Below are 8,805 nucleotides of genomic sequence, written 5' to 3'. Positions count from 1 at the left end.
CTGCGCAGTATTTACAAACTTTGGTTTATCTTTTTATGAGGCTGAAGTGTTTTTATAGCTTGCGTATGCTGCTCTAAAAACTCGAAGATATTATCCAATATTTGGATTTCTTTTGTTTTACGAACTGTTTGTTCGTACTGTTGAAGTCCGTTTCTATCAAACTTTCTTTTTTTCTAGATCTGCATCCTTGGTGGTCATGACGAAATCAATTGACTTTCGATAATCGCATGTACTTCGGAAAAATCTTTGAATCTGCCATTGTGAAACTTCAACTGGGTCAACTGCCTCTCTAGCAATATTCATTAGTATTTTTTCTTTAATGTTAAAAGCTTTTTTCTACGTTTCGTGCTCAAAATAATTACATTCTGGAATTATTTCCTGATTTTCCTCTATTTCCCTATGCTGTGCTTCGAAGGACTCGCAAAGCTTGATAATTTTGGCTTCGGCGTTCACTTCGACTATTTTTTTTTTTGCAATCAATTTCTGTTCTAGCTCTATGATATTGTTGTAGATTGCCAATTGGTTTTTGGCGATAGCCTTTATCTGCTCTCTTGTCAAAGCCATATTGATTCTGTTATATATAATGCTAAAAATTCAATTTGTATCTATATAAATTTTTTTTTTTACTGCTTATCATATTATTTTTTTTTTTAAATGAATAAATTTGAATTTTACCTTAAAAAAATATTGTTAAAATATATTTAAATATTTTTTTTTGTAAAAATATTGTGCTTTAAAAATATCTTGTAAGTGATTAGGTTCATTTTATTTTAAGAAAAAAAAATTTTCTTTGTTTTTATTTTTTATTTTGAGGAAAATTATTGTGTAAAAAATATTATAGAAAGTACTGGAAAAAAAATTTTTTTTCAAGCTATTTTTTTTTAGTGTTTAATTCAAATTGTATTGTTTATATTTTAATTTTAATTTCTTGATATTACAATTTTTTTTTGTTCTTATTTTTATTGTTTGAGTTAGCTTGAGTTTTTAATTGTTTTAATTATTTTATAATTTGTTTTTGAAGTTCTCCTAAACCTGTACCTGGTTCAGCTGCTGCCTTCAAAAAATCTTTATTATTTAGTTTGGAGTACTTCTGCTCCATTTACAGCCAACCAAAGACAAGTAGAAACAAGAAATGTAACTTAATTTAAAATTTACTTAAGTTTTCTTTCTTTTCTTTTAATTCTCAAATTATTGCGTTAAATATTGATTGAACAAAAAAATAGAATAATTATTCTGTTGTTTTTGGTGCCTCTTCCTTCTGCTTTGCCCATCCGTTGTGTATTGCTGAGATTAGCCTTGTTCTGCGGTACCCAGATTTTGAAAGTATCTGGTAGCTCCTTCTTCCTTCTGCGTTGCCCAGATGTTGTAAATATCTGGGTTCTCTCCTACTTCCTTCTGCGTTCCCCAGATGTTGTAGATATCTGGGTTTTCTCCTTCTTCCTTCTTCGATGAACAGTGATGTGCCGCGTAGACTAAACCATGTAGATTACACGATTGTCTACGTGTAAGCAATTGAGTGCTCACTATAAATTGTAAATAATGTGTAAATAATGTCAGCAATGTAGACAATGCCGACAATGTGAGAAGAGTGGGCTGCCGCAATCAAGGGAAACTAGTCGGCCGGTGCTACAGTCGAGCATACTCGACTGTCGGAGACCCCGTACTTACTATCCAAAATCAGTCACTTCTAAAAACTAAATAATATTTAAGATTAAAATCTGTTAAGTGCACACATACATACATATGTTGGCTCGCGCCAAAACAAAAGAAGTTTCTAGCTAAGCATTCATATATATAAACATGCGTTTATGCATATTTGGCTATGTTAAGCATAAGTGAAACCTTAACAGAGAATAAATTAAAACTGCATGTTAAACATGCTAAATGTTAAATCAAATAGTAAAATAATTGAAAACCAAAAAAAGACAAATTTACTAAAAACATAAATTTACACAGTACATTTATAATAAACATGAAATTAACATAGAATTTTAACTTAACGTTTATATAAATACCAATGTAAAATTATTTAAATGAAATTTTAAACATGTATTCAATATTAAATGTCAGTATAACATTCATAAATAACAATTTCAATAAATTGTAAAAATTAAAAAAAAAAGCTTAAATTCAGCTGGAAAAAAAGTTGTTCCCGCCGGGAATCGAACCCGCGACAAATTGCAAAAATTTTCAAAAGACAAAGTCTCAAAGTGTTGAGCCACTCTCGCACTTATGTCTTTATCCTCCTAAATGCCCATATTGCTTGTTTTAGTGCTCAATTAAAAAGTAAAAGAAATAATTTATATTTTAACATTTAATGTTAATATTACATTTTAAATAAGCACTGAGTTTGTTTTAATATAAAATGAAATTGAATTCGAACATAAATAAATTAAAATCTTTCGCCCACGGCAGGACTCGAACCCACAAGCACTGTCCGACTCCGCGACTCAGTACACTGCGCCACCGAAGCTCACGTCTGAATGGACGCCAATTTGTTATATAATATGTTAATATAAATTTTTGTTTTATCAAGATATTCAAGTTTTAATTACTGCCAACGCGCCATCAACGAATTTAACAGCAAAATTTATTATTTGAATATCTTCGCTATTTACTGTGCGATCAGAATGAAATTTTCAGCAAAAATTTAGGACAATTATATCTTCATCTGTGCAAAATCTGGAATTTCTGGCTTTCAAAATGCTCTTATAATTTGGATATGAAATTTTCAATGTCGATTTGCAGGCGGTTAAGGGGGCGTGGCTGATTTTGAAACAAACTTGATCTGCCTGCAGTATAGAGGAACCTACATACCAAGTTTGGTGTCTCTAGCTCTTATAGTCTCCGAGATCTAGGTGTTCATACAGACAGACAGACAGACAGACGGACAGACAGACAGACAGACAGACGGACATTGCTATATCGACTCGACTATTGATGCTGATCAAGAATATATATACTTTATAGGGTCTGCCACGCCTCCTTCTACCTGTTACGCACATATTCGGTAAAACAAACCCAATAGACCCCTGTACTTTTTTTAAGTACGGGGTCTAAAAAGTAATATACAATTGTTAAATATAAATGAGTTATATTCAATTAAAGTTGGGTAATTATCGAACTTTATTGTTCATTATTATAATATTATGGTGCACCATAATGGAGTTGTATTAAATGGTTTGAAATTAGTTCGGTTTGTCGAATGACAGAAGTGATCGAGAGAGGTAAGTCCGTGATTATGAGTAATTTAGTTCGTTCGTTTGATTTTTTTGCTCGCTTGTTCAGATGGATATGTATGGAGTTTTAGGTCATTTTCGGGCTGTTTTGCTTTCTGTGTCACCCCTGATTATAGTGCAATTGAAACACATTGTCGAGCTCTATAAGAACTTTAAGTACAGGACCAATCGACATTATTAAAGGCGACAGAAATATTAACTAAGAAAACCCAAATTATTAAGAAATATATAATTATAATAATTTTATATTATAGAAAGTTATATCTAACGTGTAAATTATAGATAGAATATAAATATTATAGATAATTGCAATTGGGTGACACATTGCAATAAGCTTTCTGTTTTTAATTTTTTTTAGCAAGGGTTTCAGGCCATTTAAAAAAAAAAGATAACAACAGCAACCCGTGGGTCGGGTTCAGTTCACGACTAGTTTCTTTATTGACTCACATCTGCTTATATAGCCGATATGAGAATCGTAATATTTTGTGACAACATTTACAATACTATAGTTGTACTTTTTTATCTTAAAGGCGAGTACTCAGAAAAAGTTTGTCTTCGCTAGCGAAAAACTCCCAATCATTTGCTAGGGCCTAGAAAAAGTCAGTGTTGCCAGTGCAACACACAAAAATAAACAAAAATGGAACGGTAGCTCTGTTGCAAAACTCTGGCCAAGCAAAATCATAACAAATCGAGAGATTGGTCAAACAAGAATTGAAGTTGTTATTAAAATGGAAAGATATTTAGATATGAGGCGAAAAGCAGAGGCAGTGAGAAACATGGTTACGGTTGGATTGTATGCCTATTATATAATGCTGAAGGAGAAAGAGTTGAAAAAAGCAGTAGGATACCCTGTGCCCAGGTACTCTCTACTGAGGTTGATTTTCGACCAATTATTCCTATGACAGCTATATGATATATAAAACCGAATTAAACAGATTAATTGGTTTAGATATCTACAAACTACAACTTTGCTCAGCCTGCATTCTGACAGCACCCATTTTCCTTTCTCTCTCTCTCTCTCTCTCACACTCTCTCTCTCTCTCTCTCCTGAAAATGTTAAGTCTTTATAAATAAACATTTAATCTTATCTTGCGAGTACTCTCAGAATATTAAGAACAACCCTCGCTAAGAAATGAGTAGAACATTCCTTGCATTTGGTCAAAAAACACATGAGCTAAAAATAGAAAAGGGTCAGACACAAAAGTACTATTGGTGGGAACGTCTTATTGCTAGTCCTTATCTAACTATAACTCGAGTAGTAAAAACCCAAATATTTTCACTCCGCATTAAGTACTCTCGAGAGAAAAATGTTGTTCGCGAGGTGTCAACTCCATATAAAAAACGGCAGCAATTTAGCTAAGCATTCCTCAGAAAGAAAGTTCAGAGTTGCCAGACTTAAGGGCTTGTCGGTTTCCAACACTGTTAGTGAAACAGCTGATTTTCGCTAGGCCGCCTGTTAAAAGATTGAAATTTTCAAACTTCTTACACCACATGTCAAATATGGCCACGGACAACTTAAAATTAAAAAACGGGCGCCTGGAATTATTTTAAAATTCTGTCCGAATTTTGTTAATTCAGGAGGTCAAATCGAAGCCAATTTTTTGGGATTTGACTGACAAAAAACATTATGATGTCATTTTCATAAAAAGTGCGTGGAAAAGTGTAGCAGAGGTGCTCAATAGAAACGGTAAGTTCTCTTGAATTGTCAATTTAGTGAAAAGATAATAATTTAAAATGTACTTTAAGTGAAGCAATGTAAGGATGCTTGGAAATCTCTACGAGACAGCTATCGATACCACTGCAAGGCGGCTGAAAAAAAAACGGAGGAGTGATAGTGCCGGTGGAATTGGTCCAGAGCATCCCAAAGCTAATGATGCTGTCGCGTGGCATTTGGCCCCGTATACGGCGTTTCGGCCGGAGCTCTCCTCGCAAAGACGGTGGGTATTTATATGCTTATTCTATATGCAGTGAAGCCAATTTGCCTTTTTTTTTTTTTTAAATTTGTCCTATTTTTAGCTCCTTCAGCCGGGAAAAATCTCAAACATCCTGTATCCGAAAATCTGTCCTTTTTTAGATCGTGTTCTTCGAACCAAAACTCTGCCAATTTTAGGAATATTTCAGATCGAAAACGACATTAAAACGAAAATAAATTCTCAATATGCTAATATGCAGCTAATAAAATGGAAAAATGTTGAAAATACTCAAAAGTTTTGGACCGAAGCTAAAAAATATCAAGACTCGGCAGGCAAGAACTCTTTTTTGGAACTACTCACCTATGCTCTGACCGTATTAGTATTGCCTTGGTCGAATGCAGAAGTAGAAAGGGTGTTCCGCCAAGTTAATTTAGTAAAAACAAAATTAAGAAACCGTCTTGAAACAGAGACGTTAAATGCTATTTTAACCAAAAGGTCAATGTGTTAATAATACAATTATTCATATATATGTATATTTTATCTTCTAAAGATTGGGACTGCGTCGGCAGTCTTGTTGGCATCTTCATCAATTCCCTGACAAACACCTTAAGCAAATTGGAGCCAAGGCAGCCTATGATTTAAGAGAAAAGGCCGAAGAGAAAATAATCAAGGATATCCTCAAACTATTTATTTTATTTAAAAAAATATTTGTCCTATTTTCTATCCTATTTTGTATTTTATCAGCCTTAAGTCCCTGTTTTTTTTTTTGTCGTTTTGTCCTATTTTTCCGAAAAATAGTTGGCATCACTGTCTATATGAGATAATTCCATATTATTGTACTAACATCTTGCAGAACGCTCACAATAAGATTGGATGTCTAGCCAAGGGCCATCCGAATTTCAATAGGATGACCAAGCTATTACGACGAGATATTTATTTAGCGGCGCTACTGAATTTGACAATAGCCAAGTACTACATCTAAATAGTTCATGCGATGCGTCATCATATTCCTATGAAAGTAAAGATGCGTATATATAATGTATATATTATGTATGACAAATCATTCAAATCACTTTTTGTACCCATAATCAGAAGGCGAAGCCCAACAAGAAGAGGAAGGTCGAGGAGAACAATGACCCTCAGGGGGTGGTCAACATCTTGGGCACTTTCAAAAATAAGCAAACTGAGATGCTTGATAACCCACATCCCGAGCCGGCTAAGACTCTGGAATACTCTCCAGTTGTCGCCTATTGGCAGCTCATGCTAACAGAGTTGGACCCAGCATTTGTGAAAGACTCTGAAGAGGAAATAACCCAAGTCTTTTGGAAATATTGACGCATGTCAAAGGACAAATAATTTGATTGTTCCTTTGTCCTTTTTTTTTTTTTTTGATTTATTGAGTTCTTTAACTTCCACTATGTATAAGTTTTGAATTAATATGTACATATGGTTAATTTAAAAGTTAAATTTTATTTCAAATTTTATTTAAATTTCATTTTTATTTTAATGTTTTTTATTTTATTTTATTTTTGCTTAAAATTAATTTTTTATCCCCAGATTACTGCGCGAGAAGGCATTCATATCTCCCTCGCTTCCATAAGCCCCTACGTCAATATAAGTAAAACGACATGATGCGTCGCACACGGCCATCAAGACAATCGAGAAAAATCTCTAAAGTTTCAGGAAAATGACTCATTGACTTACTTTTAATTATAAAAGCGCTGCCACTATTGCGTGGACACTTTATTGGGACGTGTTTGCCGTCTACAGCACCAATACAGTTTGGAAAGTTCAATTTCTTCTCGAAGTTCTCAGCCCACTTCAACATATTATCTGTTGTCCACTTTGGAAACTCTCCGTAAAGCGCAGCACAGATGCCATTACAGACTAAATCAATGGTTACTCGCACATGTTGTTTGCTGATCCGGTAGTTTGAGGCGACGTAAGCTTCCAGACGTAAGCATTCTAATAAAACAATCGATTCAAAACTCTATATGTACATATAATATTAATATACTTACTGTAGAACCATTGCGAACTTTGCTTTATGTGGAATGGCATCTGGACGTGTGTTGTTCTTCGACACCAAATACGGCTCCACCAAACTGAACAAGTAGTTAAAGCTTAGTTCGGTCATGTGGAAATTTTCAAAAACGCGATGATTGCTTTTTCAACTCTTTTTCCAATATTGGGTGAACCCGTATTTGCGTGAAAGACCCGGCAAGGGACGTTTTTCAAACGCTGTAGCTTAAAATATACATACGCGTATATACTATTTATATTTAAAAAAAAAACTCGTTTGTTTTGTAGTTCGAAAACATGTCCAAAACACCAAAAGTGTTTTTTGAAACTACGAACTACGCTTTAATGGTCGCTACGGAGATTACCCTAAACACATTAGAAATAACATTAAAGATAATGTTAATTCTCCAAGTGAATCTGTTGCTTGGCAGGAAGAAAAAGCTGGCATAAAGTCAAAATCAAATTTGTAATAAAAATTAATTTACATTTATTCTGTGTCTTTTATTTCCTTTCGAGGAGTATTACGATGTAATAAAAATAAAAAAACAAATTGTAATAAAATTTAAACAGAAATTAAATGTAAGCAAAAATAAAATAAAAAAAAACATAAAAATAAATATAATGATACACTTTTCTTTTTTTTGTCAGTCAAATCCCAAAAAATTGGCTTCGATTTGACCTCCTGAATTAACGAAATTCGGGCAGAATTATTTAATAATTCCAGGCGCCCGTTTTTAGACCCCGTACTTAAAAAAAGTACAGGGGTCTATTAGGTTTGTTTTAACGAATATGTGCGTAACAGGCAGAAGGAGGCGTGGCAGACCCTATAAAGTATATATATTCTTGATCAGTATCAACAGCCGAGTCGATATAGCAATGTCCGTCTGTCCGTCTGTCTGTCTGTATGAACACCTAGATCTCGAAGACTATAAGAGCTAAAGACCCCAAACTGAGTATGTGGGTTCCTCTATATTGCAAGCAGATCAAGTTTGTTTCAAAATTCGGCCACGCCTTCTTTATCGCCCACAAATCTAAAAAAAAAAATTTCATATCCAAATAATAAGAACAATTTAAAAGCTAGTGACACCAAATATGGTATGTAGATTCCTCTATCTTGCAGGCAGGTCAAGTTTGTTTCTTTTTTGAATCGGTGCACTATATCATATAGCGCCCATAGGAACAATCGGTCGAAAATCAATTTTTAGTATGAAAAACTTTTTGTTTAATGAGATATTATAACCAAACTGATACAATAAGCATATGACTTGGTTTTATATATCGTGTCCAAAATTGGTTCAAATCGGACCACTATATCATATAGCTGTCATAGGACCGATCAAGTGAAAATCAAGTCTTAGTATGAAAATCTTTTATGTTTTATGAGGCATTGTAACTAGTATGATAGAATATGCATTTAAGTTAACTAAATATTTTTTAATTTTTTCCATTATTAGTTTTTGCCATAGTAAGTACGGGGTCTCCGACAGTCGAGTATGCTCGACTGTAGCACCGGCCGACTAGTTTAATTTTAAGTTGTCCGTGGCCATATTTGACATGTGGTGTAAGAAGTTTGAAAATTTCAATCTTTTAACAGGCGGCCTAGCGAAAATCAGCTGTTTCACTAACAGTGT

The 8,805-nt window shown here is 33.8% G+C and overlaps 1 long non-coding RNA gene across 1 annotated transcript; it reads left to right on the top strand.

The window, feature by feature from the left end:
• Positions 1-6,968: 6,968 nt before the first annotated feature.
• Positions 6,969-7,664, top strand: LOC117791879. Its single transcript, XR_004618109.1, has 2 exons — positions 6,969-7,108; positions 7,179-7,664. It is a non-coding gene; the product is annotated as an uncharacterized LOC117791879 (long non-coding RNA).
• Positions 7,665-8,805: the final 1,141 nt, after the last annotated feature.

This window comes from Drosophila innubila (assembly GCF_004354385.1).
Source record: "Drosophila innubila isolate TH190305 chromosome 3R unlocalized genomic scaffold, UK_Dinn_1.0 2_E_3R, whole genome shotgun sequence".
Classification (NCBI taxonomy): domain Eukaryota; kingdom Metazoa; phylum Arthropoda; class Insecta; order Diptera; family Drosophilidae; genus Drosophila; species Drosophila innubila.
Note: the sequence above shows the minus strand (reverse complement) of the source record. Positions and strands in the feature narration are given on the sequence as shown.